The following is a 13,264-nucleotide window of genomic DNA, read 5'->3' on the forward strand; positions in this document are numbered from 1 at the left end:
CAGAAAAACCAAACTTATTTAAAATCGCAAATAAAAGGAACCAATCCACCAAATCAAAAGCTTTTTCCAGGTCCATCATAAAGATAGCCACTTTAGTTTTATTAACTGAAAAAAAATCAACTGCTTGCATGACAAAGTATGTATTAGTGGCCATTAGCCATCCCGGAAGAAAACCATTTTGATCCAAATTAACTACTTTTTGGACGGGCGGAGCAATACTTCTAGCCCAAATCTTCATAAACAGTTTGTAGTCTGTATTGAGCAGAATGATTGGTCAACAGGAGTTTGGATCACTAGGATCTTTATCCTTTTAAGAAAGATTACAAGAAGTAATTCCTTAAAACTATTAGGGGTATCCATCCCATCCTTGATTTGATTAAACATTTTAATTAAAAAAGGGATTAGTTCTGGAACGTCTTAAACACTTCTACCGGCAACCCATCTGATCCACTAGCCTTTGCGTTAGACATACTCCCTAATAGTTCACAAATTTCAGATTTTTTATTGTTTTATTCAGCATCTCGGTGTGCTGCTGGGATATCTGGGGTAACTCAAGTAATACTAGATAGGACTGTAATTCTGAATCCTCAAAAACGAATGTGTCTGCATTGATTTGTTCAAAATGAGAACGAAATACCCCAGATATTGCCTGTTATCCTTTTCTAGCCGATTAGTAGAAGGATTTCTAACCTGGCTAATAGTCTGCACCACTTTCTTACTTTTCGTAGACCATGCCAGGAACCTGCCGATTTGCTGACTCTCCTCATAGACCTTTTGTTGATAGGCCATACTCCTGTGATCTTCTCTTACCCCAAAAATTATTTCAAACAATCTTTTGCTTTTCTCAATTCTTGCTGTACTATTTTAAACATATGTTCTGGAAGCCCCATCGCATCTAGGTTTTGTCTCACCTCCTCTGCTGCTCGCTGTAACTCTGAGATCTTTTGCCTGTGTTGATTATTTAATCTGAGCTTATAGGCTATTGTCTGTCCTCTGAAAGTGGCTTTAAATGCCTCCCAAACCACAAATATTGGGGCAGTATTTATGTTCAGCTGAAACAATTCCCGAATAAAAATGTTGGCCTCAAACCAAGTATTGTCTTCCAATAAATATTTATCGAACTGCCATCTTGCTCTCTCTCTTGGTTTCATTCTCAGTTTTAGTATGAAGGAAACTACAGAATGATCAGGAAAGAAGTTGGCCACTATCTCTGATTTGCCGTTAGCCAGCATTTTATCAACAATAAAAAAATCCAATCAAGAAGCGGTTCTGTACCTTGAGGAGTAAAATGTAAATTGATCTACACCAGGGTGTCCCTGCCTCCAGGATTCTGTTAATGCAAAATCCTTTAACAACCTTTTTATTAGCTTTGCAGTCTTAGATTGTAATTGTTGTTTTGTCTTATTTGAGGTATCTAATGCCAAATTCTGTATATAATTAAAATCCCCCCAAAATCAGTAGGCCTTCCGTGGTTCCTGCGAGTTGATACATCTGCTCAAGTGCCGCACTATCATCATCTACGGGGCCATAATAATTGACTAAATTTAGCCCAATCCCATCTAGTTTAACCTTCAACCATAACCATATCCCTTTTCCATTGCGTAAAACCTCCTCAATCTGCCAATCTATTGTATTTGACAGGAGGATTCCTACCTAATGTACCGCTAAATTAGCTGACGAGAAATATGTCAATGAGTATTTCTTAGGTAACATTATTTTTGGAGTGTCTGTCCTAAAATGCATTTCTTGCAAAAATAATATTTCGGGAGAAAGGGATGCTAGCCAATTTAAAAAAGCTGAACTTTTACGTGGATTCAGAAACCCATTGACATTGCACGTTATAATTTTTTCATCTTTCGACATTTGATCCATCCCCATTAACCTATCCCTACTTTGCGTACTCTGAAATTTCTTTCAATAAATCACGCCTCTCTATAGAATATCTTAATAACTTGTATAGATGACTGAGAGAATTCATTTTTCCCCTGCTCAATTTTACTGCTATATTCCCACCACCCTGCATGCCCTCCCCCAGAAATGTGGAAAACCCCTCTAGCCACACTAGCCACATTTCAGACCACCCTTCATACCTGTTGGGTGTCATGTAATTACACCCTTCGTGACCTTACCACACCTTGTCCCCCCAGCAATGCCAAAACGTTAACTTCCACTCATGAATCCTTTTCATTTTCTAGAGGAGATTTCTTCCAGTAAGCCCTGGGCATCTTAGAGAAAAGATTACACTTCCCCTTCACCAATACACAGAGCTTAGATTGTTGCGCTATTGAGGCCTGGGCACTCTGAGCTTTAAACAAATATGGCATCTTTATGAATTCCTTTCACCTACGCACAGCAGCAGCCGACATGTCAGAAAAAATGTGACATTTAACAGACAAATTTATGAAAATTGTCTTTGTTGTATAGCATTCGCTAAAATTTTCTCTTTAACAAGAAAGTCAGCAAAATTCAATAAAATTGCTTGTTGTATCTTTGAATTTGGCAGTAGGTGAGCAGGAACTTAATGTGCCCTTGTACTTGTTAAATCTCTGAAAATTCTGGAAGGACTTCTCGTTTAATGAATGTATCGGCCCATTGAAGAGTCTGAGCGCCCTCAATTCCTCCAGGGACCCCCACTATTTGAAGAATCGAACTTCTAGAGTGGTTCTCTAGTTCCTCAAGTTTGTTCCTAGAAAAAGTTTACTTTTTACCACTTCACTAGTCTTCAAACACATGTCGCTCATCTGATCTTCTAGCTATGCAATTCTTGTTTCTGCTTCCTGCAGTCTGTGTTTTTTGCAGACTGCTCTGGTTCTATTAAATATGGTTGCTGACCTAATATTTCCACCAATGCGTTTTCCAGGCCATTCGCATACCGCTGCAAGTCAGTACTGCCCAATGATGCAACACGTCACAGTCCGTAGGTCCTCTGAAAGCAAAAGCTTGATCCCAGCATCAAGCTTTTTCACACGAGCTGTGCGACACCACAAGTCTCTAAACCAAGAAAGGCAGCACCAGTCACCGTGGCTCTAGTCCCGGCGGAAAAGGTAGGCAGGACCCACAGCACCACAGCCTCCACTCACTGGCTCCTCCTCGCTCGGTACGCTCAGAGCACAGCAGGCAATCAGCAGGTAATCTGCAGGTCCTGCATCTCTATCGGCGCTGTCAGCGCTTCCCCATTCAGTGCTCAGGGAAGAGGGCGTTATGACCAAAGCAGAAGCAGAACACCAGCGGCACTTCATGATTCCTGTGCTTTGTTTTTTCCTTCACTTCCCGCTTCTGCAAGCAGCACTTCAGCGCTTTAGTGGCCTCAAGGGGCGACGTGCGATATGCAAGCCTTTCTTCGTGTGCTCGCTCTGAAAAGCTGTAACACCATTGTTGGGAGGCGGAGCAGCATCACCTATGGCTGCACGGAGGCGTGGTTCTCCGCAGCCATCTTTCCGTCCGCAAAGACTGCATCTTGTGGTGTTTGAAAAAATGTGGTTCCCGTTGCCGCGATCCCCTGCAGTCGAGCCGGGAATAGCATTTTGTAGGTTATATTCAGTTGGCAAAGGCACTTCTTGACCACTTCAAAGCTGGCTTGCTGCCACTGCACTTCCTGTGTAAAGTCCAGAAATATAATGACCTTGTTGTTCTCGATCTGAAAATTGCCTTGCTGCCTGGCACGTGCCAGGATGTGATCTCGCTCCCTGAAATGTAAAAGACTGGCTATGACAGGTTTTGGGCTCTCCGGAAATCCAACTACACGGATATTATTCCTAATTCACTGTCTTCTCTGTGCATTTCTAGGGTCTGGATTTTGCTTTCCTTGGCGATTAGTGCATTCTGCAGAGTCTGAATGCCCGGGGAGAGTTCCGCCAACGTGTGCTCATTGGAGGTCGCCCGTCGTTCAGCCAGGTGACGGTGATCAGCCTTAAGTGGATTAGGATTAGTGCCAATGGCATCTATTTTTGCCTCCAGAATTTCTCAGAATGTAGTAATGGCCTGCATGATATCAGACATCGTGGGGTGAGCTTGGGATGCCTCCCCTGTCTGTAGTCTCATTCTCTCTTCCTTGTTGGTTTGGGCCAGGGACAATTCCGGGACCGTGGCGCCCTGGGCTCATTTTCTAGCTACATTTCCCATAGTGATGGGCAGGCAGATTTTAGGAGGAGCAGACAGTCTGAAGTTAAGTTCTGTTAGTGTAGGCCGCCGACCCTGTCAGCCTCTGGGAGTGTTTAATAATGACCTTGATTTGCCCTGGGACTTCTTTGCTCCCTGGGCCTTCCTCTGCCCCTTGCTAGGACCCGACGGCAATCAACATCGGTGTGGCATGTAGAACTGCGAGAGAGAGTGCCTGGCTGTGACAATCCTTCTCCTCTGGCACTTGTGCTGTTGACCTCAGAGCACATGCTCCCCCTTCCAAGCCCTGAAAGGCATCACCTTATCCTGTGCATAGGCCTCATCATACGCTCCATGTTGGTTAAAACATCTGTAGCTAGGCCACAGTGTAACTAGCAGTCTCGGCGCCCAGCCACACTTTTACTTGATCTATCTCCCAGGAATCCACCAGCACTGCTTCAAGGTGCCGGCTCCCACTCTTCCCGTCTTCTGTGAGCCCTTGCCTATCTGACAGTAGGGGAGGTGTACAATATGGGTGCCCTCACCCTCTCACGGTCCTTCCAGGATTTTTCCGCTACTCCCACAGGGCGATTCACGAGGCCCACAGATCACTCACCAGGCCTTCGCTCCTCATAACCCGCAACAAGTAGGCTAATCTCTTACCCAATCCCAGCGGGCGGTGTCAGGCTCTTCTATATGTCTCTGGTGCTCCGCTCAGATAGCTGCATCAGTCGGTCAGTTCCCCTGGACTGGCCTCAGTGTTCCTGATGGTTCTCAGCCTGTGGCTGCAATATTTCCACCCTCTGCTGCCACTGCACAGCTCAAATCTTAGTCGCCCAGGATTTCAGCCTGGTGGGAATGCATCAGAGCTCCACACCACAGGCGAATCTTCACTCCAGTTTGGGAGCTGCCAACATCTTGTGCAGTTTACAGGTCTTCCTGTGCCATTTGCTATTCATTGCTTGCCCTAAAGTGGTCACAGGGCTTCCCCCCCATTTTGGGCGGGTCATGGGGGTGTTGGGTCACAGGATATCAGTAGCAGGAGGATCGCCAGGCAGGTGCCTTCGTGAGCCGTGTCCTTCTACATCCCAGCTTGGCCACGCCCCCTGATCAGCACTACAGAACCTTGACAGTCCAGTAAGTGCTTACTTAAATTTACAATACGTTACAATAATCCTTGCCTTTATTAAATGATTCATGTGCATGTTTTAGCCATTAATATTTGTGCACTCTGTGACCTTAGCTGCCGGCATTGTATCAGGCTCAATTTTCACCGTTATTGTTTCTCTTTTTTCTCATTGGGTAATAAATGAAAACTATATAAAAAGTACAAACTCATCTGTGTACTTTAATGATACAATCTTTGTTTGTTTCCAAGTGGGGCATTGTCTGTTACCTCCAGATAACTCCTTTCCATTTCAGAATTAATGTGGCTGTCACAAAAGCATATTTAAAGATAGTATTAAATCTGGTAAAGTTTATAATCTAAAAATTAAAGTTGGCATAACTGATGCCTGCCCAGGACATTTTCCACATTCCACTGTTGCTCAATCCTCTCTTTCTTCTGAAGGGCCACAGGGCAATGAGGATGGGTGCTTGTATTGTTACAAATAGCAATGTTGCTAGTATTAGTGTTGATAATGTTAGCTCCATGGCACCAGAAAACATAAGGCACTCTTACTAGTAAAAAAGAAGTCACTACATAAACCGCAACCCACTTTTTTGAGGTTATCAGTTGTACTAAAAAAGTAGAAAGCAGCATATATTACCAGGATCAATACCATACAACCTTGAATAACTCCAACACCAGTCCTAACTAAATCATGCATTTCTTGAAACCCATAAGAGACCAATTTGTTTTTCCAATGCTTGTTTCCATCTTTTTCCCAGGAAAGAGGAGTACACAAATGATAAATAGATCAATGCATTAAAAGCATATATAAGATAAAATATATACAAATAGGCAACCCATTATATAAGATTTCATAAAAAGGAAAAGAAATGACACTTGGGTCATAATTAATAAGTAAAATAATAAAACAAAGCACTTCCTTAATGTTTACAGAACCCTCACTCACCAGCTTGAAGAAACCCCACATAGGATCCAAATAACTTCTGTTTCCCAGATTGTATTGCTGAGACTTCTATCCGTCCATAGACAAAAAATATGTTCCACTAAAAAGTTGGTGGGCCTGGCATTTTATCCAGCCGGTATATGGTTACACAAGGACGAGAAATAGCAGTTGCAATAAACACAATTAGATCTAGTGGACTAGGAGTAGCTACATTGTGACCTAACACTTTAAGCGTCTACTGATTGTGATGAAATATTATGCCCAATTAAACACATAATACCTTGATAACCTCTGACTAAAACCCTAACAATTTTTAACAGCAATATGGTACAGCACCAGCAGGGAACACACCTAGTTATGAACCTAAGTAGTGAAACACTGACATCCGCACAAGAGAGGGTGCTGTCCAAAGGTTTAGGTTTTGTCCCAACAAACCAACTTGACCCCTTCAATTTGAAATGTGAATTGGCTGGCTTCTTTTGCAGTGTATGTTTAAAAGTCTTTTTCGATGGGAAAGAAAAAACTGAGAAGGAAGATGACACAGGACTCAGGATAAAGTCCACTTTTGTTCCATCATTGGGACAGTTACCTCCAGAAGTACAAGTATTCGAACAGTCTATTCTTAGGGAGGTAGATCTTTTGTCAGTACAAAATACGGACAAACCATTTTTCAATTTATCCAAAGAGAAGACAAAAGCTTTTGAGGATTTGAGAGGGGATGAGTCGGTGGTCATAAAACCTGCAGACAAAGGAAGTGCCATCGTGATTCTAGACCAGAGCACATATAATGAGAAATGTCTCTGTCAGTTCGGGGAAAGAAGGAATTATGAAGCTCTTAATTCAGATCCTACAGAGGAACTAAGGATACAGATCACATCATTAGTAGAGAGGAGTTGGCCTTACGGCAAAGGCGCTCGACCTCGGACCTGGGGATCTGGGTTCGAGTCTCGGTAACGACGCCAAAAACCTCCTGTGATTCTGGGCAAATCACGTAATCTCCCCGTGCCTAAAAAAATGAAAGTGTGTCCTCATGTAATGTAACTGGTGCTATGTAAAGCGCTCTGATACCTGATTCGGTTCGGGTCTAGTTCGCGCTATATAAAACTCTGCAAAAAAAAAAAAAAAAAAAAGAGGCTATCACTAATGATTGGATTAGTCAAAAAGAGGCCTTGTTTCTGTGTAATCAACACCCTACAGTTCCTTACTTTTATAGACTCCCCAAAGTGCATGAAGCAGCTCGGCCTCCCCCAGGCCGCCCGATTGTCTCGGGGATCAATTCCACCTTGGAACTTTGTCCAAATTTTGTGACAGCTACCCAACGCCCCATAGTTCAAAGAAAGCCAGCATACTTAAAGAACACACTTGAAGTGCTGAACCTTATAAGAGATCTAGAATTTGATGTGAACAGTGACTTTATAATCGGGCTCAACATAGAGTCACTGTATACCAATATACCCCAGAGAGAGACCCTAAGGGTCATTGAAAATATTTTATTCTCAGAAGAATGGACTTCCGGACCCCTCACACTTTCATCCTCTGCCTTTTGGAATTGGCACTGACAAGAAACTTTTTCAAATTTGAAAACACGGTCTATTTACAAACCCATGGAACCTCCATGGGGAGCTCTTGTGCCCCTAGTGTGGCCTGCCTCTACGTCTCACAATTTGAAGAAGATACCATTTTCTCATCAGCCAACCCTTTCTGTAGCCAGATTAGGGTTTGGCGGCAATACATAGATGATGTTTTTATCATTTGGAGAGGGAGCATAGATTCAGTGGAAACCTTCCTTACCTGGCTTAATGAGAGAAATCCTTTCCTTTTCTTCACAGGCACTGTGACAAGTGATTCATTGCAATTTTTGGATCTGAATATAAAAGCAGAGGGTGGAGCACTGGTTAGGAATGTCTATCATAAACCCACCGACAGAAACAACCTGTTATCATTTGAGAGCTTCCATCCCCGTGCCTTGAGGGAGAATCTGCCCTATGGGCAGCTCCTGCGTTTGCGCAGGAATTGCTCACTAATGAGCGACTATAAAAAGGAAGCAGACATCTTGAGTCGGAAATTGAGCGAGAGGCATTACCCTAATCGAGTAATTAACAGTGCCCACAAGAGAGCGAGAAATTGTGACAGAGAGACTCTTCTGGAGACGCATGAGAGAGAGATGGTTGATAGCAGTATCTGTGTAACTACATTCAACACAGCTTCTAATCAGATCAAAAGGATTATACAAAAGAACTGGAGAATCCTGAATGCGAAAAGACTGGATCAACCCATGCCACTTTTCTCTTTAAAAAAAAGCACCAGTATCAAGGACATGATTGTTAACACACGTCCAAGGATACGGAATAACAATCAGAATACTCTGGGTGGTAATTCCACCTTACTACCAGTCATGGGCCACTATTCCTGTGGCTCTTGCAGGGCATGCATGGAAAAAATATAGACATTGGCCTGAGCCGCCATTTGGAACTGAGGAAGCACACTACACGCAACACAGAGAATGTAATCTATCTGCTAAAATGTCCGTGCAACATGCAGTATGTGGGCATGACAACCCGACATTGAGACCCTCATTCTAGAGCATATGAGCACAATACGGTGCGAAAAACCAATACCAAGATGACATCACATTTCCAAAAGCACAGACACAGTGAATCAGACCTAAGATGGATAGTGTTGGACAAACCTTTCATCCCACCAGATACCAATAATGTGGCTGAGTTCCTTCTAATTAGGGAACAACGTTGGGTGGAGGGATTAAAGAGCAGCATACTGGATCTGAATGACGGTATTCCCTGGTTCCAAATGCATGGCATTATGAAAAGATAAGACATCTGAAGAACCTGAATCCTGTGAACACATATTATTGCCGGTGCCTTGTGGGTTAAAATATTGTATAGTCCATCTATGGTACTTGTGTTGATAACATACCAAACCCCAATGAATCCTCTTGGTGTATCAGCAACGATCCATGAAGAGGACTAAAACGAGTTTTTGAAAATAAAAACACAAATTGTTCGTATTCAGTCCTGTGGGTACATATTCGCATTTAGGCATAATAATTTGATATACAACTGCGAACCTTCTAATATGGCGGTGTAAGTACCCGAACACACAAGTGTTTACAGTTAGTCCTTTCACTCTGTTTATGATCTCCATCGAGAGCCGAGAGGGGAGGTCATGTGACCAGGAAGCACACACTAGATAATGGCGTCCTTGCGACGTTTCTATCATCGGCGGAGGACGAAAAGTGAGGGCAGAATTCCTGGTGCATATTGTGATTAGTAAGTTTGGAGGGCAGTACTGGTTGTGAGAAAGACAATGGCTGTAAGGAATTTTATACAAGCTTCGTTTGCAGCGCATCTGGCAGCATTGTGTTATCTGCACGTCTTTTATCTACCGATAAAATACACAGGGCTTATTTAGCGATGATGGACCTTTAGCGGGGGTACGCTAGAACATTAAAACTCCTGCTGGGCCGTAATTAAGAGGGTAGCGGTTCTCCCACCCTTTGTGAAATGACCGCATGTATGTTCCCTTTACCAAGCGACTTCGGCTTCGATAAAAAGCACATCACTAACATTAGAGAATAGACATTAAGAGATGGAGAAGTGGAAAGAATATAAGAACCCCGTTTTCTCCTCAAAAGATATAAAATGAGCAAACATGTTTTCCCCGCAGTGTGACGGCAAGAGCACAGCCCCACAGAGTCCCGGGTTTAGAAAAATCTATATTAACTCGTGTAAGTACACACGATACGTAAAATGTAAATATAATGATATAATACGTTTTGTCTTGGATGTGAGAGTGTGGCGCCCCTTCATGAAGTAGGACAAGTGGCCACATGATTGTTTTCAATGTGGGCATTTTTAATTCTGAATTTGGCTGTTCTTAATGCTTGATTGCAAATGGGAGGTGGAACATCCATGGTTTAAACTGCTGAGAAAGGATAATATATATAGAGAGAGGGAATTTGTGATCAATTATGTTCTTGACATTACTTGTGTCCTACATTTTTCCTTCTCTTAGGAAGTGGTTCCCTTACAGAAATACTGGAGAGGTCCAAGAGTAGGAGACATTACCTACAGACTAGAAACAAAGGTAATAAGCACCCAATTGGGGTAAGGATTATGAAGTGGGGACCAACACCCTGATGAAAGCCAGCGCCACCCATGTGGGGGTCTAACATTGGCAGAAACATGTTGGTAATTGCAGTGGGGCTATAGGGATCGTCACTTTTCCCGTTTACTCCGTTACATATATTTTTAACCCTTGCAGAGGTCCACAGCCAGAATAAAAGTATCTATGTTGACCCTTAGGTTGTTTTAAAATTTTAAATACTGCACAGTTTGGTCCCGTGATGGATGGGATTAGACCTCCCTTCTGGTTCTTTGTTTTTGTTACGTCACGTCATTTTACGTGTTGTATGTGCACTATCACACTTTATTACTTTCTCTGATCTCACCACTATCCTTCATCTAAAAACAGATTGTGCTCCATCCAGTGTGTTGTTCTGCACCTGGATGTATGATGCGGCCCAATGATGAAGCATGACACTGCAAAGTATGTGAGGGCAGTATTAAGAGATGTGTTGTCTTCCCTTGTGGTGTTATAGGTCCAAGTAGGTACTGTACCTATGTGGATCATTATACTATCCAACCTGTCCCAGACTCTGTATAGATGGGAGTATAGTGTGTTTTTTAGTACTTCTCTGTTAGGTGAGTTGATATTGTTAGTAAGGGAGCCAAAGAAGCCTTTGTCCCTTGTTTCTCCTAGTGTGTTTTCACAGTTAAAGGGGCAACATATGGTCTGCACTTCAAATGATGCATTTTCCTCGAAATCTGGTAGAGATCATATGCATAAATGAATTTAAAATTATGTGTTATAGGATTAGACATGTTTGAAATTGAGGTACTGGTTGAAGTAGGTGAAAGCCTACTTAAGCAGCAACCACAATCTTTGTTAGAGTGAAGCCACAAGCAAACCCCAAATTAACCTGTGCTCAGCCCTCTCGAAGCTCGGCACAGAGCGGTCAGGCTTATTTCAGAGGCATTGTGTAAAGTATTTGTCCAACACTTTAGGACACTTCAAATAGTAATAACATGAAAGCACAACACAAATGGATCACACACCAATTTACAAAAATAGAGTAAATTTGAATAAATAAAACAAAACCAAATCAACAAAAATCTATTCAGTAGAAACATACACATGAAATATGAAAGATTTCAGTGAAAATAGAGCCACCTGTGGATACCTAATTGCATTGAATTGGGCCAAAGTCACAAATTAAAGCTGACCATGGTGGAGCATGGTCCAGCTACAGGAGATCAGTTGGGCCTTAAATCCTGGTTTATGAGTGCTGCAATGTCCTGTGTCGAGGCTATTTCACACAGCCCGGGCAATGCATCAGTTCTAAAAAGCTGTGAAGCTATGATGTGAGGTCCTGTATCATCATCAAGGATCCTGTCAATGAGTGCTTGCAATTCAAAATCCGGAGTGGAGTAAATGTTGCACAGCTGGGGCAATGCATTGGTTCCAAGGAAATATGAGGCTAAGCTGTTGAAACCTGCGTCGTCATCGAGGCTGCCGTCAATAAGAGATTTGCGATGCGATAGCCTGTGCCGGTAATACATGGTGCCACAGTGGTTCCAATGTGGGCTGCACAGTCAAAGTGAAGTCCTTGCGCTGGTAGAATCCTCTCAGCAGAGGCAATGCATTGGTTCTGCTCAGAGTTGCGCCGCGCAGCAGAGGAAATGTGTTAATGCTGCTGGATCCACAGTGGGGGTGACAGAGCACCTTCTCACCCAGGACTGGTGTGACACCACTTGGAAGGGTGAAACTCACAGATGCAGAGTCCAGGTTCTGGCTACAAAAGACTAACCCTTGGAGTCAATCTGGTGGTCCTGGGTACAGATTGCAGGTGCAGTCCTTCTCACATAGAAAAAACAGCAGGTCAGCACAGCAGGCAGCAGTCCTTTAGGACAGTAGTACAGCAGAGTGTCAGTTGTTTCAGCAGCACAGCATCTTTCTTCCTAGCAGAATCTTCTATTGGTCCAGGAGTGTACTGAAGAGTTGGTGTCTGATGTCCAATAACTATACCTGGTGCCTTCTTTGAAGTGGGAGAAACTTCTAGAAGCTTCCCTTTGAAGTGCGCAGGTTTCCTATCTCCCTTACCTTGGCTCCAGACTAACTACATTGGGTAAGCAGCCCTTCTGTGGAGGCAGGGCACAGCCTATTCAAGTGTAAGTAGGACTGTGCATAGCTCCGCCCTCCCATCCTGCCAGTGATGGCCCATCCAGGCACACCTAAGCTCACTATTGTGGCTGTCTAAGCGGAATGAACAAAGACCAACTGGTATCTACAACTATTCATGTGACCCAGGGCCAGGTGTACAAACATTAGAAATACAGATTTCCTAATTGTGAATTACGAATGGGCTACCACCTCTTTTAAACTGGTGGTAATGCATTACAATTTTGTGACGAGAATTCAGTTGCAAAACAGTATTACATACCATACTGATTTGATATTTGGAAGGAACGCCAAAAACAAGCCCCTTCCAAATACCAAATCTCAAATGCAAATTGCAATGCATTATCAAGTAATCAAATAGCATTTCACATTTTGTGCTTCTGAAAAAGCATTTTTCCAATTGCAAACATCCTGATTCTGTGAATCAGGCCAATTCCGACCGTAAAAATGCTATGTACATCCGGCCCAGATACAGGCTGCAGCAACTAAATGGCTAAGGCAGGAAGATGCCAATTTTCTAAAAGAGGAATTTTCTAAATGTAATTTAAAGTTCGACGTCACCATAAGAGAGGATTTTTCATTACAGTTCGAAAAGACACCAAACGTCAACTGGTCACCTGTTCCTATTTTGAAGATACAGCCTATTAAATGTAATAGGGTAACACCAATGTTATCCTATGGGAGCGGTAGCCCTTGCAGTGATCAAAAACAAATTTAACGAATTTTCACTACCAGGACATGTGAAAGTTACAACTACATGTCCAACTTTTTAAATACATTGCACCCTGCCCTCTGAACTGGTTAGGGCCTACCATAGGTATGGCCTATATATA

General features: G+C 42.9%; 1 long non-coding RNA gene across 1 annotated transcript in view; it reads left to right on the top strand.

Moving 5' to 3' along the window:
- Nucleotides 1–9,411: 9,411 nt before the first annotated feature.
- Nucleotides 9,412–13,264, top strand: part of LOC144776299 (uncharacterized) — a 120,934-nt gene continuing 117,081 nt past the window's right edge. The window contains exons 1-2 of the long non-coding RNA XR_013600579.1: nucleotides 9,412–9,460; nucleotides 10,206–10,277. This is a non-coding gene — a long non-coding RNA (uncharacterized LOC144776299). The remainder of the gene's footprint in view (nucleotides 9,461–10,205; nucleotides 10,278–13,264) is intronic.

Source organism: Lissotriton helveticus, chromosome 1_1 (assembly GCF_964261635.1).
Source record: "Lissotriton helveticus chromosome 1_1, aLisHel1.1, whole genome shotgun sequence".
Taxonomy (NCBI): Eukaryota; Metazoa; Chordata; class Amphibia; order Caudata; family Salamandridae; genus Lissotriton; species Lissotriton helveticus.